At 38.0% G+C, this 20,068-nt stretch overlaps 1 protein-coding gene across 4 annotated transcripts in view; it reads right to left on the minus strand.

Moving 5' to 3' along the window:
* LOC150078282 (armadillo-like helical domain-containing protein 3) overlaps positions 1 to 7,746 on the minus strand; it is a 405,573-nt gene extending 397,827 nt beyond the window's left edge. For 3 of the 4 annotated variants that reach the window (XR_016547653.1, XM_090385517.1, XM_090385515.1), the window contains exon 1: positions 7,628 to 7,746. The gene's annotated coding sequence lies outside the window, so the exon portion shown is untranslated. Of the gene's footprint in view, positions 1 to 6,177; positions 6,231 to 7,627 lie in introns of those variants that run through there. The other variant, XM_090385516.1, reaches the window with a different exon arrangement.
* Between the last annotated feature and the right edge of the window lie 12,322 nt (positions 7,747 to 20,068).

A 20,068-nucleotide genomic window follows, 5' to 3' on the forward strand; every position in this document is an offset into this window, starting at 1 on the left:
CAACAACTTTTCCAGAATTTCAAGTAAAGATATTGGAACATTGTGCACAGAACTCTAATCTGGAACTGAGAAATTATCTTTTTTGTGGAACTGGAGTAACATATTGGAGGCTACACATTTCAAAGTGACAACAACCTTGCACTGCATAAATTTGAGAAGCTTCAACTTTTCAAATATCCATTCCTTAAATTTTGATCTCCAGGTAATTCTCCAATGGGAAAAAGATAACTTAGTTAACTTTATCCTTCTAAAATTCAGTCCTATCTTGTATCTCCCAAAAAAAGGATTCATCTGCTCCTATGCTTACCTTTGGTGACATTCATCTGATCAATGATCATTCAGATTTATGGATAAGATCATATATCACTATTAGGGAATACTCTTATTTCTAATCTTCTTTGGCATGAGCACATTAGGTTTTCTCTTTCTCTCTTGGTGTTATTTTTCTTCTAAACAGCTATTCACTTTGTACAAATTTCACATCCACCCTACCATGGAATACTGGGGCAGTACCCCCATAAACTCTCTCACACTTCTAGACTCCAATGAAAAGAGAGCAGCTAAGTTAATTAGTGACCCATCTCTAACAAAGTCTCTCCACTCTCTGTCTCATAGACATTCTCTTTCTGCTGCATGCCTTTTCTATATATACTTCCATGGGCACTGTTCTTCTGAACTGGCTTCTATAATTCCCCTCTCTCTTCTAAACCAGTCCAAATGCATGCTGCAACCAGTCAGTATCCTTTTACTGTTCAACTTCAAACCCACAGAATCAACTCTTTTTATTCCTCATTTATTCCGTCAACTTGTTTTCTGGAACAACCTCCCTTCACACATATTTCCTGAAAATTACAATCTAAAGAAATCTGTGTCTAGTTACTTACCTATATAGTATTTTAATTTCCATAACCACTTCTAACACTCAACCACATTACATTTTAAAAAAGGCTTCAAAAAATACTCAAAACACAGCTAAATATTTCCTGAATTTCTATTGTGTTACTCTGAAAATAAAACTGCAAAATGTTGGTTATTTTACAGATTATGCACTTTTCAATATTAATAAACAGGCATTTGATTTTTTTTTTAGCTCTTCGCTATTTTTACAAGCGCCCTTATTTTGCACTTTAAAAATTAGATTCCTCATCCTAATAGATACCTAATAAGCCCATGTTATGAGGTATGTCACTTTTGTCTGCAGAAAATCAGATCACTTAATTACAAATATAATAATCAATCTTAAAAATCATAATAATTTAAATCATCTGAAAATTTTAAATTCCATCCATATTAGTCTCTTACAGAAATTAATCAAGTGGCATACTTCTCTTTTGTATAATATATACCATATTTCCCCATGTATAAGACGCACCTTTTTTCTAAAAATTTGGGGTCTAAAAACTGGGTGCATCTTATACAGTGGTTGTAGATTTTTTTTACTTGAATTTCCCGCTTTTTCGCGCTTGTCTTTGTGCTCATTGTTTTGCACTTGTTACCGGTATATTAGGTTAGTTTTGCCACGTTCTGCCCAGAAATGGCTCAGAAAAGATTTTCGTACAGTGCTGAATTCAAGTTAAAAGTGATCCAGTTTGCAAAAGTGAATGGAAATCGTGCTGCTGAACGTAAGTTTGGCCCTCCTCCAACTGAGAAAACAATCCGAGACTGACTATGGGAAGAAAAAACCCTACTGAAAACTCCACGGCAGAAGAAGGCCATTAGAGACAAGTCAGCAAAATGGCCTGATTTAGAGAGGGAATTGAAGATATGGATTGAGGAGCAAAGGGCAACTGGAATTCCCGTGTCCACAAAGATGGTTCAGCATGAGGCAAGAAGAATTGCTGATGAAAAAGAAGTTACTGATTTCAAAGGAGGACACAATTGGTGCTATTTGAAGTTCCTGAAACGGAATGGACTAAGCATGCGTACATGCACCAGACTTGCCCAAAAGATGCCTGAAAGCTATGAGCAGAAGGTCCTTGAATTTCATTGTTTTGTCATTCAATGTCGGAAGACATCAGTTTGAGTTGGGACAGATTGCAAATATGGACGAAGTCCCCCTTCAATTTGATGTCCCAAGTAACAGAAAACTGTTGATAAGAAGGGGGTGAAAACTAACTGTGAAGACAAGTGGACATGAAAAGAGCCATTATACAGTTGTTCCAGCTTGTTGTGCCGATGGAACCAAGCTGTCTCCTATGCTGATTTTCAAACGCAAAACAATGCCAAAAGAAGACATTCCTCAAGGAGTGACTGTCCACGTTCATGACAAGGGTTGGATGGATCAGGATGGGATGAAGATCTGGTTTGAGAAAGTCTGGAGCAGGAGACCAGGTGGGCTCTTACGCAAACCTGCCCTATTGGTGCTTGATCAGTCCAGGGCACACATAACAAAAAATACAAAGAAGATTGATGCAGAGCAAAAAACAAAACTTGCCATCATACCTGGAGGCTTGACATCCCAGCTCCAACCACTTGATGCATTAACAAACCCTTCAAAGCTGCCATGAGAGACGAATGGATGAAGTCTTCTGGGGCCAATTTGACACCAGCAGGAAGAGTGAAGAAACCAACTATAGGAGAAGTTTGTACCTGTGTGAAAAGATCCTGGGATAATATCAAGATTGAGATCGTTGTCAAGTCATTTAAGAAGTGTGGCATTTCAAATGCCATAGATGGAACTGAGGACAAGGCAATATATAAAGACAGTGATTCGTCATCAGACACAGATGAGAACAAGCTAATGGATGGGAGTTTTGACAGTGATGAGGAGTTGTATGAATTTTATGATGAATAAAACTTGAGTTCAATAACTTTATGTAAAACATTTTTTTTTTTTTCAAATTTCGGGCCCCAAAATTAAGGTGCGTGTTATATATGGGGAAATACGGTAATATTATATATTATGCGTGTTTTACATATGTATATATGTAAAACACACACAGTGTATACATAAATGCCACACACACACACACATATATATATATATATATATATATATATACAGTATATCGTTTTAAAGTAGAAGAAATAACAAGAAGTAGTAGGGAAAAAAAAAAAAAAAAAAATTATATATATATATATATATATATATATATCATTTTAAAGTAGAAGAAATAACACAGAAAAAAATAAAATAATATAAATGTAACATTTCTCTGAACAAGTTTAGGATGAAAGCAAGGGATGAACTACTTCTGGGTGTCTACTATACAGCGTTTACCTTTGAAAAGGATTAAATAAGATAAGATAAGGGCTACTAGAATGAAGTGAAGAAATTGGAAACAGAACTGAAAAAAACTTAGGGCTGTCTTAAAAAGGCCAAAGTGAGATAAAAAGAATCCTCTATCAAATAATTCCTTACCAAATGGGAAAAAATCCCTTAACTGCAATCCTTACCCAGAAGACCAACAAAATGGTTGTACTTTGAAAAAAACAAACCAAATTGTTAAAAACTGTTGCAGGGTTCCTCATGAAAACCAACAGTTGTCATTATGAGGTCTATCAAACTGTGAACCCAAACTTATATAGTCTAAAATAATTCAATACTTAAACTAAGAACATCAAACATTATCATCAAATCCTGAAGATTGACAATCCCAGAATGTATTCAGAAATAAACTAACTTTTAAAACATTTAAAGACTCAGAAACTTGATGGAAGAGACATGAAAACCTAAACTGTTCTCCAAGAGAATTTATGGGTAACAAGCTTAAATCATGAAATCTATAACTAAAGGTAAGATTCAGAACCACCTCAACAAGAATGGTATCTTAAATAAATCCCAGCAGTGGTTCATTTTTAGGGGAAGCCTGAAAGAAGTTAAGAGTTACTTGTAAGATCCTAAACTAATTCTCAAGCTACCTAAATGACAGGAGGCAGAGGGTTGACTTCCAGGTGGGACAGTATAACAAGTGAGGTTCCTCAGGGCTTGGTGTTAGGTTCCCTCCCATTTCCAATTTTCATATATGATATTGATGATGATATTTAGGAGGAACTGTCAAGTTTGCTGATGATTTGAAGGTGAAAAAGGTGGTTAACAATTCAAGCCAAGCTGTTTTGATTGTTTAAATTATGCAATCAAAAATCATTTGACTGGTTGAATATATGGCCCAGAGCAACTAAAGTTTAATGTTTTTAAATGTAAGGTTATACATCTCAGGAACACAAATCCTAAAGCCATGTATAATCTAAGGGAACAAGGAACTAAAAGTGGCTCAAAATGAAAAGACTGTCTTTTTATTGATTCAATCTGATGGGATTTCATGCTGTGTAAACAGTGGTTAGGAAGGCACACTGTGTCCTGCCTGTTATTTATAGCAGTGGTTCTCAACCTTTTTTGCTTGTGGCCCACTTATGAGTTTCATTTACCTCTTTGGCCCCACCCCTCATATTGTTTAATTATAATAAATGTAATATTTATAATAAATATGTACTTTATCAACTGCACTTTTTATTTATAACATCTATTATTTGTTTATTATATAAGGAATATTAATAATAAAAAGGAGTTTATTAACTACAATCTTTATTTATAACAGAATTATTACTCATATTGTTTATTCACAATATACAATTATGCTCCTAACAAAAAATATTACAATAATATTATTGTCCCTTAGTTTAGTAAGATCCTTGCAGATCTCACTATTTTTTTTTATATTAGTAATAATTTTATTTCAGAAGTGAACTTTTCATGGCCCACTTAACAGTTTCCATTGCCCCCAATCTTATGACTTTTACCTCTGAGCCCATAGAAATATGGCATGGCCTCCATTGAGAACCACTGATTTATAGGACCTCTGCTAGTAGGGAGAATGTCATTATCCATCTATACAAGGAAACAGTTAAACTGCATTTGGAACATTGTATTCAAGTTCGGAGTCTGAACCTAAAGAAAGATAAAAAACTTGTGGAGAGGGGTTCAAAGGAGGGGAAACCAAATTGGTGACAAATACAAATCGACACGAGATCTAACTGAGGTGTATAAGCAGTGTTCTCCCCATACCTACTGAATGTAGCCGACCGCCTGGCTAAAATTTAAGCGATTCTCATGGTACCGTATGGTACTGCTCACTGATTTCGATCAATATTAATTCAAACATACTATGTGATCGACAGGAGCATATAATGTTAAATTATGCAATTAATTTTTGCTCTGAATTGCTTAAGTCACATTTATAAATAACAGAAAATTTTACAGTACCATGAAGTATAACAATTCCCCACCTGGCTGGCAAAATTTTTTGGGGAGAACACTGATAAGGTACTGAAAGGATTAAGTAAAATCAATGAGGAACATTTGTTCCTCCTTGTAGGTAAGAGAAGAGCCAAGAGAGCATAAATATAAAATCTCAGGGAATAGGAAAACTGGATCTCGGGAAGTTCGCCTATGAGTAGTGGGTGGGTTGAACACTGGAACAAGTTCTCTCAAAATGGTAGTGGTCACCCCAAGTTAAAAGTGGAATTGCATGGTTACTTTATGGGAATGGGATTAGTATAAATATTCTGTTTTATTTTAATTATTATTGTTTTATTTACTTATTTATTTTTGGCTGATGCAGAAAAAGTTTGTTTCCTTGCATCATTTGGCTTTATTAATACTAAAATTAAATTCTAGAAAATAAGAAAAATTTTAAATATAAAAAAAAAAAAAAAAAAAGGATTGGCCAGTGGCATTTCATCTCCTTAGACATGCAGGAAAACATTATATTAACAAATAATGATTATAAAAACATTGTGCTGGCATATGAATATCTCCTATTACTTACAATTTGATGTGAAATGTATTCTCTGGTATGGTACAACTTGAAAAAAATCTGGTATAATGCATGCTGGTTACATATATATATATATATATATATAAATACTTCATTCCTCATCAGGAAAATATCCTCCATATGGAGTGAATCTTATTTAGTATGAATAAAGGGCAAGGGAAATTTGCTATAATCCTACAAGGAATTCGGTGAATACGGGTCCATGAGTGCAGAAGGGTGTTGTTGTTTATTTATATAGTGCATTGGCATGGTAGATATGTCAAAGTGGTGGCTCTCTGATGTTTGTCATGTCTCCCCCAACTTTTACATATTAAACCAATAAAAAAATATTAATAAATGATTACACTTAAAGCAGATAAGCTAATACAATATTTAAATAAGATTTACAAATTATATTAACCTTCATAAATGACATATCACACATTTTTGCGCAAGAGAAATATTTAATATACAATATTTCTATCAGTAATGTCCGCGGTGTGCTATATGCACACTAGTGTAGCCAAATTGCCCCTCTCCCAGAACCAATCATGCAGCCCACTAGCCTCCCCCAAGAACTATTACCCAGAATCTTTAAATTTGCGGCAGTTAACTAACAAGACAACAAACAGGGGCGGATCCAAATCGTTCCAATGAGGTGGGGGGGGGGGGTATTATTATCACGATGATGAAATATGTGACTGGCAGTAAATTAATTTCAAATTTAGCTTTAATGCTCTGTCCAATTCAATCTGAAAAGCAAAATTTGACTTAGTATATCTCCTTCACTGCGGAACTTGCTTGGCTTTGGGATTCAATACTATTAGGATGCTGGCGATTTTAATATTTATTTATTTCTGCTTAAAAGTCGATTGCTTAGTGGTCTAATGCGAATTCCGGCCCAAACGTTAACAAACACAAAACTCCCATATAATATTCCCCTCCCCACCCCACTCCATTCCATTCCACTCCCAAACATCACAACAAAACTGTAAACGTTATGGCTTTACAATACATGTGACAAATAACTGAAACTCAGTTGTTGAATACCCACCATTTAAAATAAATGCCTATATCACAAAATGGCAATTACATAATTGTGACTTCAGGGGTAATACATAGTAATAGCAAAGCCTCGCAAAACCTTCTACCTTACTTTTAGCGATCAGGTGAATCCGCAGTAGAATGGAGCTGTACCTTATTAATCCAGCATGTTTAAATATACCGGTTTGATTTTATATAGCGAGCGGTAAATCATACAAAAGTGGAGCTTATATTTACAGTTAACTTCAAAAAATATATATATTATGCCTTAAACATATCGAAATTAAATTTGCTGAAGTTTAAAGTTATAAAAGTCTTTTCCTTTGAAACCTGAAGCATTATTACGGACCTCATGGTCTTAACAGGAGAAACTAAATATTGTTTTGCCATTGGCTAAAATAAAAGTGGTGTTTATATTTATCATAGTATATATCACAGAGAAGTACTACTCTGTGGTATATATTCTAAGACTAGGCGAATGGCAGCAGAAACTCTTTTTAAAATTGGAATAAGAAGTTATATCGCTAACAGCACACAATAAAGTGCATAAGTTTCGTGACGAATTACTTGTGTACTGTGGCATATAACATACAGTATAAAATTAAAATCAGTTTGAAGTTAAATGATTACTATTCACAGAAATGTCAGAAAAGTCAGGAATTGTTACAAAGTATGTGAGACAAGATTATACAAAGTACATGAAGTGAAAAAAATGTCCATTTCGAAACTCCTTTTAACTTGGCAATCAAGAAGAATTACGAAGGGGTGTTGATATCAAGCAATATAGAGAAAGCAGGATGTAAATAATATGACTTAAAAATTAGTACCCATGGTTGTTGTTGCAAAGAGTTTCAGTTCGCCAGAGTTGTGCAATTGATCAAAAATGACCAATTGAACAAAGATGCATAAGCAGCTCTTCAGTTGGCACTAAACAGGATATACCACTTGTAAATGCGGAAAGTGTATGCCTTAAAAAAAGAAGAAGAAAATGCTATGTACATTCCCTAGTTCAGGACTAAAAAAAAAATCAGTTATTTGCGAGTTCTTAAGTTCAGAAAATAGTCAGCTTTCATTTTTGAACCTCCAACCAACCCCGAAGAACAGAATTTAAGCATTAAGTATTTACACGCACCACTTCCTTAGTAAATTCCGAAATACGTTTTCAAGAATTAAAGTAAGTAGCACAAGATTTTCAGCATGCTTGTGAGATTGTTCAGGTACTGTTAAATTATACGCGCATCCATCCTCTTCAGTTATAGAATCTTGAATGTATTACACCCATTTCCCACAAACAAATTGTTCCGATGTTAATTTTTATATCGCAGAGTAATAAAACCATAATGAAATAGTTTTTGGCTACTTTCAAATGTAAAGATATTTGCTGGGCGCTGACATAACGGGAGTCCTTTAGTTGGTTATGTCAGATTCTTTTCTTGAGCCTCCAACTGATATCCAAACGGAAGTTTCATTTGTCTAAAAGACCCTACTAATGCTAAGTGGCTTCTAACTTTCTTACGAAATTGTTCCGCACGAATTCTAGAGGTGCAACTGCTGAAATCTGAAACTGTACAATATATTTCACAATATCGTAAATTTTTCTCTGCGTGAGTAGCACAGTGATTATAATCATTGTCTTTGTGTGTAGCACAGTGGTATCGTCACCATCCTCCCCATACCGGGTGGAGAAGGCCCGGGTTCGAATCCCGTCGATGACGCGAGGAACTTTAATGGGCTTTTTTTCACTCTGTGGCTGAGTTAGTGGATCTCAGGCGTTGATAGCAAGGTTTTCCCCCCAGAAACTCGGGTTTTTCGTCCAGCAAAACAAACAAATCGACCATAGAACATATGCAATTAACAGACATAAGGCACAGCACGGCAGATGAATTTATAATTATTCGGGTGGCCAAAAAATAAAAAAATAAAATAAAATAATAGTTTGGTTTGTGTTCCCCACTTCTGCTAAAAACAAGGAAAGATTTCGAATTCCGTCAATGACGGAAGGAACATTTTGGGCTTATTTCTCGCCATAGCTGAGTCAGTCGATTCAGCCAGTCGCGAATCGCAAAATTCTCCCTGCCCCGAAACCTCGGGCTTTTCGTACAGCAAAACAGCAAATCGATCACAGAACACACGCAATTTAAGGACAATTTATGGGCTGATGAATTGGATTTCGGCTAATGTCGCATTTTAGTAATATGGTCAGTGTGTATACTTCAACTGCATATTTAAATCTTGGATTGCAAAAAAGGTCTACGAATAATGAGACAGTGGGTTGAAGGTTGGAGACTGCAGCTCTTTGTGCTCCTTGGGTGTAATCTGGTGCATCCCCTACTATTATGCTCTTGCACATGTTTCCTAAGTGAGGCTCCTTGTACTAGTAGTGATGTCTCGATACCAATTTAAGGCTTTAAGGATTTACTCAGATTGGTGTCTCAAGAAGGAATTGTTCAATCTATTCCTGTGCTCTGGGGAACTAGTGACTTCACACCCTAACTTCAACTTGAGACCTGATTCTTGATTCACTTTTATTACTTACTTCTTAATTCACTTTGTATATGGCAATGGTCAGCTCATACTTTGAGTACTGCATACAGGTCTCGATGTCTCATTTTAGGAAGGATCTAGAGCTGGTGAAACGAGTACAGAGAAGGGCAACAAGACTGGCGCGTACCGTGGTGAACATATGCTCGAAGGTGCTCCTGAAATTTATCAATTTTAAATAATAAAAAAAATGGTTTTGTAAAGATCTCTAGATCTGGACATGCTGAATCAGGTCGTCAGATTCAAGATAATTTTTATCGTTTTTTCCACCTCTGAAAAAGAAAGTCACTCTCGCCAGCTTCAGTTCCGGACAAGGTCAGTGCAACACCTGTTGATTGTCTCCTGCTCCCTGCTTAATGCTAGCCACCCCAGGGCACACTGTCGAAGTGACTTTCTTACAGTTTACTCAGTTTAACGTAAAAACGCGGAAGGTATTTTAATCTTTCACCGACTTTGTTAAGCCCACTTTGATATTACATTTCAGTTTATTCTGCATGGGCGAAAATTTGGTGTGTACCGGATGTCTCAAGCAAACAGATTTTCTACATGTATGTTCTTCCTGTAAGCAGGTATGTCTCTGCGGACCTTGTAGCCCCTATTCGGATGTCAAAAAGCTTGCAAATAAAATTAAACTTGCATGGAAATGTGATGTCTGCAAAACGATCAATAATGACAGCGATAAAGTTGACACAGCGTATCCCACCTTTTACAGAAAACATTCGGAACAGACTGATCCCATTGGTTTTTTTTTTTTTTTTTTTTGATAGTTGTTGGTGCATCGGCTTCTGTGGCCATATTCCACCTCCCAAGGTTTTTGCAGTACTTTGATCCAAGCCCGAGGCGGGAATCGAACCCGCGACCTTTGGGTTGCCGGGCAGGTACTTTACCCACTCGGCTAGCCCGGTCGGCATCCCATTGGTTGTGATGAGCTGAGAATCCTTATGAACCTAATTCAAGTCGCGGTTACGGAATTGGTATCTGGACTAGATCAGATAAAAGATGCTCACATGCGTCTGACAGAAACTGTAGTCACAAAACTCGAACATCACCATAAAATGACAACGGAAAGTAATTCCACCGTCATGGATGCGTTTGTCAGCAGTTCCGAAATTGTGATGTTAAGAGTCAACTTCATTGAAAACGAGGTAAGAACCCTCCAGGAGACCGAATTCCATTTTCGACGTAATGTCGAAAATGGAATTCGGCTTCAGTATGATGAAAGCCAACTTCGCAGAACTCTATGATAACGGCACATTTATGCACCGATGTAACATGGACATCAAACTTATTCTTCTAGACATCTACATAAAATCGAAGTGAATAAATCCGAGGATTATAGAGAGCTTTCCAACCTTCTCGATGCGCAGGACCTTTTAAGATTTATAAAAATTATGAAAAGACCAATATCGTGTCAATTTGTCCTGAGTGTAAAACGAAATCAAGTCACGTTCCTTCAACTACAAATCCCAGAAGAAGCGATTCTGCTGAGGCCTCGATCGACATCCCTTATCAGGCCCAATCCACTGGTCTCCAACAGCCCTCTTCAGAAGACAAGAACGAACAGTGTTTTTCCCAAGGAAAAAAAATCATTCTGGATCACAGGAAAAAACAACTGATGAATATCATCCCCCACTCAGGATCAATACCGAGCCATTCAAGGAACAAACGTTAGGAGGGAATAAGAGTTTTCAACGGAATGAAAGATTTCCCCACCCTGGAGAACCAGTGTCTGAACTCCAAACCTCCTCTTACTCCTCCTCACATCAATCACAGAAGGACAGCACCACACATTCTCTCCCGTCTCGGGTACAAAACTATTCCGTCGAAGACTCAGAAGTAAGCAATTGTGCTACATTTCCAGATGTCCTAATACGGAGCAGGACGCACGCACCGGAGGAAGAGGAGCAACCAGTTCCCGGCGTGCAAAGTCCACAATCTGAGGCACCGGAGCCCTCTCTATCAACCAAATCGCACCCCGAAATTTCTGCACCACAACAAATCATCCCGAAATTATTCATCTCGCCGCCACATCGAAGAAACAACCAAACCAGGACACTCAAAATTTCCTAAGAAGATGACACTGTGCAAAGGGAAGCAGAAATGCACAAAAAACCAAGTAACTGCACCAGAAAAGTCAAACTACAACATGAAGCCCACAGTCGCGACAGCTAACTCAACGAAAATACATGCTATTCTGCTGAAAATCTCTTCACATGAAAAATCAATTTTCGTTTCCAGGCTTTCTCCACAGACAACTGTTGAACAGTTGTAGCGTTATTTGAATAAAGAGAGAGGGCGCTGACTCTCTTTAAAAATTACAACTGTGAGTTACAGGTTCCGAAAAACCGAAAAGTGTTTGCCTTTTTATTTACATAATTGTTATTTTATATTCTACTTTATACGTAGTCTTATAGTTATAGTTACGCTGGTTATTTTTATTTTAATTTAGTTAAAGAATTTTTGTGGATTACTACTTAATATACGTAAAACCGTTATTTCGTTCGAATCTTGCAGCCATTGTTTTTGTATATAGTGGTAGGGAATTCAAATTTTTAATTCAGGTAACTTGGTATCTCTAACGTATAATTATATAGCGTAATACGCTTCACTGTTTCTATTAGATAGCGTAGTATTGACATTTAATTAATTTAATTTATTGATCTTATTCATTTAAAATATCACGCCCCAAATTAGAGCAGCAAAGCAACGGGCACAACGTGGCGGGAATGCTGTTACTGGGGGTAGAACTGAGGGGACCGATTCTCCAACGCATCACAGCCGAAAAAAATGTGCAACTTGTGAAATGTTTCCCGAACTCTCTGGAACGGAACATGTTATTGCCATGGAGGATGTCTTGTGTGTGCGCGATGTAAGGAGTGTAAGGAAATCAGGCGACAACGCAGTGTTGTTATGGACCTATATGAGAGCTTGAAGGACAGGGTGAATTCCCTCGAAGGATCTAAATTGAGGGGCCCCATCAAGTTCTCAGCTGCCCACATCAACGCCAGAGCTTGCACTAGGTCATCACAGAACACAGCGGCAACCGCCAAGGCAGATTGTGCTGGTCCCACAGAAACTAGTAGTTCTTGGTGACTCTATTGTCAGGGAAACGGGGAACATGATTTGTAAAAAGGATAGGCGGAACAGGACCAGGGTATGTCTGCCAGGGGCAAAGGTTAATGACGTTGTAGAGCGGTTATCATCTTTTAAGGGCACAAAAGGTGATATAGTTGTATACGTTGGCACTAATGATATTAAGAGTAGGAGACCGGCAGAATTACTTAAAAAGTACAGGTCACTGTTTAAAAAATGCCAGGAATTAGGGTTGAATTTGAAAGTGTCTGCAATTCTGGACACACACAATAAAAGGGAGTATATGATGAGAGCCTTGTCGATTAATTCGGCCCTGGAAAGTTTTTTCAAGGTTCAAGGGATAGAATTTTTTTCAGCCTGGTCTGTACTTGTTAACAGGAGAGACAGCTTCTACAGGGATGGAATACACTTAAATAGAAAGGGTGCAAGAATATTTGCTGATGCTATCCAGGCAGTGTTAGGTGGGTCGGAAAACTGCTAGCTTGGGGGGATACAAGGACTAATAATTTAACAGTAGCTGCAGGCAGAGGTGAAGGTGATTCTTGCACAACTTCTATTAGAATAAGTAGCGACCTGGAGCGAGGGGTGTTGGGGGTTTCAGGGAAGGATGGCAGTCATCGTGAAAGAGGTGGGTATATATGGGATGCGTTAGAGTAATTAAGAATAAGAATAGGTGCATGTATACCAATGCTAGAAGTATAGTAAATAAATTTGATGAATTTGAAGTGTTGGTCAAGACATCAAAGGCAGATATTGTTGGGATAGCAGAGACGTGGTGTCACACAGATATAAGGAATGCAGAAATGGAAGTTGGGGAGTACAATGTGTACAGAAAGGATAGAAAGGGAGGAGGTGTTGTGCTGTTAATTCAGAAAAACATTAAATCAAAAGAAGTGCACCCAGTTGATATAGATGAACACTGCACTGTTGAATCAGTTTGGTGTGACATAAGCACTGCGAAAGCAAAAATTAGAGTAGAAGTGTGTTATGGGCCTAATGACTCGAATGAGTACAATGAACAATTGTACAGAGAAACAGAGTGGGCTAGTAAATCAAAATGTCTTATAATGGGGGGATTTTAACTTCCCAGATATTGACTGGAACTTGTAGGTTGGTCACTCACAGACTAGTCAGACTTTTGTGGATTTATTGGATGATTGTTTTCTGCAGCAGTATGTTCGAGAGGCAACCAGAGAGAGTAGTACTCTTGATCTGGTTATCACCAGTGATCATTCGTGTATTAAGAATTTGCAGATAAGTGAACCACTAGGTGGCAGTGATCACAGTGTATTGATGTGGGATTTACTTAAAGATTTAATTACCATCGGGGGTAAAGGAAAGGGTTTTTGCTTCCGTAAAGGTGAGTACAGTGGTCTCAGAAAGTTTTTAAATTCTGTACAGTGGGATCAACTGACGATGTTACTAACAGTAAATTCTAAGTGGGAATCATTCAAGGAATTAATCGTGGATGCCACTGAAGGTTTCATACCTATTAAGAAATATTGTTCAAGGTTTAAGCCTAAATGGTTATCTAATGAACTAATGAGACTCGTAACAGAGAAGAAAAATGCATGGGATGCATATAAATTATCAAGCGACTCAGAAGCCTATGGCAGTCTACATAATCTAGTCTGTGATCAGGTCACAAAGGAGGTTAGGCAGGCGAAGGCAGATTACGAGAAATCCTTGGCAAAAGATGCTAAGAAAAACAGCAAGGATTTCTTTACTTATATAAACTAAGAGGAAGGGGATGAATCTGATTGCCCCACTTGACATCGATGGTTCGACTGTTGATGATCCTGCTCAGATAGCAAACAAACTGAATGAGTATTTTGCATCTACATTCACACATGAGGAATTATTAAGGTTTGAAAATGGCAGAAAGTTATCAAATTGTAGCAGGATACTTAATGATTTTGTAATAACTGAGAGCAAATTGGAGGAGAACTTGTTGAAGTTAAACATAAGAAAAGCACCTGGGGTGGATGGGATCTATCCAGTTATATTAAATGAGGCGGCAAAGCAACTAAGCACACCCTTAGCCATAATTATGAGAACATCCTTGGGCTCAGGGGAGGTTCCCACAGACCGGAGATGTGCAAATGTATCCCCAATTCACAAAGGGGGATCGAAGGGTGACGCGAGTAATTACAGACCAGTTAGTTTAACTTCTGTTCTGGGTAAAATAATGGAGTCACTGGTTAAAGATGCATTGTAGGATCATCTAGACAAGACTGCAGCAATAATTCAGACACAGAATGGGTTTGTTAAGGGAAAGTCTTGTCTGACAAATTTGATTGGTTATTATGATGTGGTTAGAAAGGAACTGGATGCAAAAATAATTTTGATATCATATATTTGGATTTCAGGAAAGCTTTTGACACTGTTGCACATGGAAGACTATTGTACAAATTGGAGCAGAATGGTATTAAGGGTAAGTTGCTACAATGGATAAAAGGATGGTTAAGTGGGAGAAGACAGAGGGTGGTAATTAATGGGTGCTGCTCTTCGTGGACTAATGTTATTAGTGGAGTTCCACAGGGTTCGGTGTTGGGTCCACTGTTGCTTTGTATATTTATCAATGATATTGATGAACGTATATCAGGCTTAATGTCGAAGTTTGCAGATGATACAAAGGTTGGCACGGTTGTTAATGACAGGAATGGCAGTGTGCTACTGCAACAGGATCTAGATAATTTGGGCAGATGGGCTAAGAAGTGGCAACTGAAGTTTAACCTTGAAAAATGCAAAGTACTGCATATGGGTAACCCCAGAGAAACATACCAACTGTGTGGTACTACACTTAAAGTGGCAGAAAATGAAAAAGACCTGGGAATAATTGTGCAAGCAGTTATGAAGTTTTCTGACAATGCAGACAGGCTGTCAGGGCAGGTCATGGGATTTTGTCAATTATATATAGGAATTTTGCTAGCAGGGAAAAGGAGGTGATTATTCCTCTGTATAAGGCAATGGTCAGGCCACGCCTTGAGTACTGCGTATAGATCTGGAGGCCTCATTTTAGGAAGGATGTCGATTTGCTTGAGCGTGTACAGAGAAGGGCAACAAGATTGGTGAGGGGAATGAAGGGATCCTCTTACCAAAAGAGGCTTAAGTTCTGCAAATTGCAGTGGCTGGAGACTAAGCACCTGCGAGGTGATCTGATTGAGGTGTATAAGTGCTCGAATGGGTTGAGCAAGCTGAATTCTGATGAGATCCTTCCACTTGCTCAGATTACGAACCTAAGGGGGCATAAATTCAAATTAAGAAAAGAGATGTAGAATAGATGTGCGGAAATTTGCCTTTAGCCAGCGTGTGGTTAATTGCTGGAACAAACTTCCATCTATCGTTGTGGAAGTTGATAGGTTGAATAAATTTAAGGAGGAACTGGACAGGCAATTTGGAGGGAATGGTGTGATTTTTTTTTTTTTTTTGGCTGATGCTGCATAAGCTCATACACTTGCTTTCTTGCATCACATGCCACTACTACTACTACTACTACTACTACACAGAAGTTACCAGGCTCACGACCTGGTAGTTAAACAGCCATACCATGCATCATTCAAAATCACTATAGCAGAATGTAACTACAAACTACTTAGCCCTGCATCATCTTGGCCTGCACACTAGTGAAACTCTTCTTACTACAAAGAGTACCTCTACCAGGATGAGGTATCCCCAACGGATTGAAACCACAAATAATGAAAGGAAAACCTGACTCAGACCCGCCATTAAGTCTAAGTTTAGGGAGGAACATTTCGGTAATACTGAACGGGACCTTCTTAAAGGTTCAGACACTCTCACAGAAGCTTGCTAGAGGCATGATCACCCGCCACTAACGCCTGAGGGGACACATATGAAGATTAGGGTGAGAACTACCTCCAGAACGAATCATAGACGACTGATGAAGGCCATTAGACCTCCAACAAGGGCATTCATCCAAACTTCTTTAATGTGCACAATTTTCTATCAAAACGCTAGAAGCGTGAGAAATAAACTTCACACAATGGAAATTCTTCTCTTTTCAAGGTTTTTATGACATTTATGTCACAGAGACATGGCTGTTCCCCAATGAAGAAGACCTCGCATTCTCTCAACCCGCTTGCTTGTCGGGCATTTTTGCCTCCAGGGTGGTGGTGTTGTAGGTATTTTCTTCAACACGCACAAATTCTCATTGACTAGCTCAGCCACTCTAAAAACAGATCTGTTTGAAGCTGCAAGAGCCTCACTCAGCAATTAGGCCACAGACTTGAGGTGTGCACAGTCTACATCCCCTCTCCCACAGTAAAGAACTCTTTACAAGAGGTTTCTAACTGGATCATTAATCAATGCCATCCCCAAGCAACATTACTTGTGTGTGGAGACTTTAATTAGCTCAGTCCAACACAGTCTTCACAGATTGTTATTTTCTAATCTGGCTGCAGTCAAAAATTCTGACCGTCCAGAATTTTTCCCCTACCAGAGGCGCTAACCTGTTAGAGCTAATATTTGCAACAGACACCCTCCCCGTTGACAGCCAGCCTGCATCATATGCCACTAATAATGCTAATGCTAAACGGTTTGGAATTTTCTTTCACACCATGGAATCTATTCTGCTGGTGGTACGTAACTTTTTTCGCACCACCCTCGAGCGTACCACAGTTGGGTAATTATCGTCCTCACCACACCGAGTGTGAAAAGACTTGAGTTCGAATCCCGTCAATGACGCGAAGAATTTTTATGGGTCTTTTTCACAACGTGGCTGAGTTAATATTAATTTTAGTATTAGCAATGGCCACGTGGCACAAGGAAGCCTATAGCTATTAGTGCACCAACCAAAAAAAAATAATAAAAATACATAAATATATATATATATATATAATAATAACAGATAAAAAATAAATAAATAAAAGGAATATAATAATAAAAAAAAATAAGAAGAAGAAATTAAAAAATAATAATAACTACTAATAGAAAAGTTAATAGAAAACCTATGCTTTCCCTCTTCCTTTATGTAATTATCCAACTGACCTTTGAATTTCCCCAAACTGTCAGCCTCTTCCACCCATATAGATAACTTATTTCAGTAATTTATAACTCGCTGGCTAAAATAAAACTTCTTGCAATCCAGTTTAACCATCTCCCCCGTAACTTGAAATTATGGTCCCTTGTTATAGAATCATTTTTATCTAGAACCGTGAAAATTTCGTCCTCATTCATTTTACTTATGTCTCTCAGAGCCTTAAACACTTCAATCAAGTCTCCTCTAAGGTGTAGTTCCCAAGCTCTGCAACCCACGTATTCGAAGTCTTTCCTCATATGGACTCCCATTTGCCGATCTCACCAGGCGAGTTACCCGTTGGACACTCAAGAAGCACAATGTCTTTCTTTAGGTGCGGTCTCTGTACTTGACCACAGTATTCCACATGTGGTCTAACAATAGCCTTTTATAATGGGATTATGACGTCCTAATCTCTACTTGCAATTGTTCGATAAGTCATCGATAGGACACCATGGGCCTTCCTTTCTACCTGTCTGCAATGCTGGGAGAATTTCATGTCTGACCGTATCGTAACACCCAAGTCCCTTCCCTCCACTACCTGCTTTAGATCAACTCCAAAAAGTGTATAAGTTATTTTGGGGTTACTGTTCACTAGGTGTAATACCTTACGCTTTGCTAGATTAAAGCATAGCTGCCAGTTTTCTGACCATCCCTGAAGTCTATATAGGTCACTCAGAAGAAGCTCTGTTTGGCAGTGATCATTAACTACTCTACCAATCTTTACATTATATGCAAATTTAGAAATCACGCCTTATATCCCTTCATCGATGTCACTTATGGAAATCAAAAACAATGGTGCTAATACTGATTCTTGGGGAACCACAGTTCTTGCATTAACCCAATCTGAAGAATAACCATTTATCACAACCGTCTGCCTCCTGTCCTGAAGCCATCCAGCTATCCATCTAAGGATGCATGATTTTCCCCTCGGAAACTCGGGTTTTTCGACCATAAAACGGCAAATCGACCACAGAACACAATAAATTTACAGGCATATTATATAAGGAGTAATATGGGCTAAGGCACAAATGCTCCCAAAACCCTACAAGAACTAACCTTATCAACAGCATTTTCTCTTGCAGACAAAGGTGGCCCTTCTCTTCGTTCATGTGGGATTTGCCATTGCTGAAATCATGGAATACTCTACCCTAGAGTGTAGTCGTTCTCTCAATTACAAAGTGTAAAGCGCAAAGTTTCAAAGTGTAAAGCGCCAAGTTCTCAATTACAAAGTGTAAAGTGCAAAGTTTGCACTTTGTAATTGAGAGGACGACCACACTGTAGGGTAGAGTATTCCATGATTTCAGCAATAGCAAATCCCACATGAACGAAGAGAAGAGCCACTATTGTCTGCAAGAGAACATTCTGCTGAAAACGTTAGTTCGCCCTCTCAATGACATTGGCTGCTGCTCCCTAGTGTGGGATATCTTACTACTACTACTACTACTACTACTGATGGCATGAAACCCTCTTCCACATCACGGGATCTACTCAACTGATTTCATTTCCAATATGTCTACTGGTCACAAGTTATGCCTTTTTTGCCAATACACTCTGCTGTCAGTAGTAGTACTAGTAGCTTCATCTGACTAAATAACATCTGACTACCTTATTTATGCTTCATCTCTTTTTTATATTACTTTTAGAAAGAAGCCCCTTTCCTTCTTTTCCGACTATCTTCTTAATCTGCCTTCCTCTACCTAATTCCAGATTTATCTGGATTTCCAGATAAATCTGGATTTCTTGGATGACTGTTTTCTACAGCACCATATTAGAAAGACAACAAGAGGAAGCCATTCTCTTGATCTAGTTATGAGCAGTGATTCTTTATGCATTAAGAATCTGCAAGTAAAAGTCTCACTGGAAGTCAACGATCACATCGTACTACCCTGGAATTTAATTAAAAACATAACGGCTTTCAAGTATAAAAGGAAAGGCTTTTGTTTTACTAAGGGTAACTAAAGCGACTGGGACAGTTTTAAATTCTGTATAGTGGGACCCCAAATGTTGAAGTTACCAATAGCAAATTCTAAATGGGAAGTATTCAGTGAAGGAACCAAAGAAGCCACCATGCTCTTCATACCAACGACGAAATACTGTTCAAGACTTAGACCTAAATGGATGTGAGATGAACTATTGAGACATATGGCAGAGAAAAAACGTGCATGGGATGCATATAAATTATCAGGTGATACAAAAGCCAACGGTATATATAAATTAGTCTGTAATGAAGTCACAAAGGAAAATAGCCAAATTAAGGAAATTTATCAGAAACCTCTGACAAAGAAAACAGCAAAGACGTCTATTCTTAAATTAACAATAAAGGGGTGTTTGAATCACATTGGAGCACTCGATGTCCATGTGTTAACTGTTCATGAACCTACTCTGGTTGCGGATAAATTGAATAGGTATTTCGCATCTACATTCACAAATGAGGATTTCTTTAGAGAAGTTGGATGCCACAACTTAATCAAACTGTAACAAGGAGCTGAATGATTTTGTAATAACCGAGAGGAAACTGGAAAAGAAATTGTGAAGATAAATATGAAGTCATGTGGTGTAAATGCAATCAATCCAATTACATTAAGAGAGGCAGCAA

Source organism: Mastigoproctus giganteus, chromosome 11 (assembly GCF_048544385.1).
Source record: "Mastigoproctus giganteus isolate SK-2022 chromosome 11, ASM4854438v1, whole genome shotgun sequence".
Classification (NCBI taxonomy): Eukaryota; Metazoa; Arthropoda; class Arachnida; order Uropygi; family Thelyphonidae; genus Mastigoproctus; species Mastigoproctus giganteus.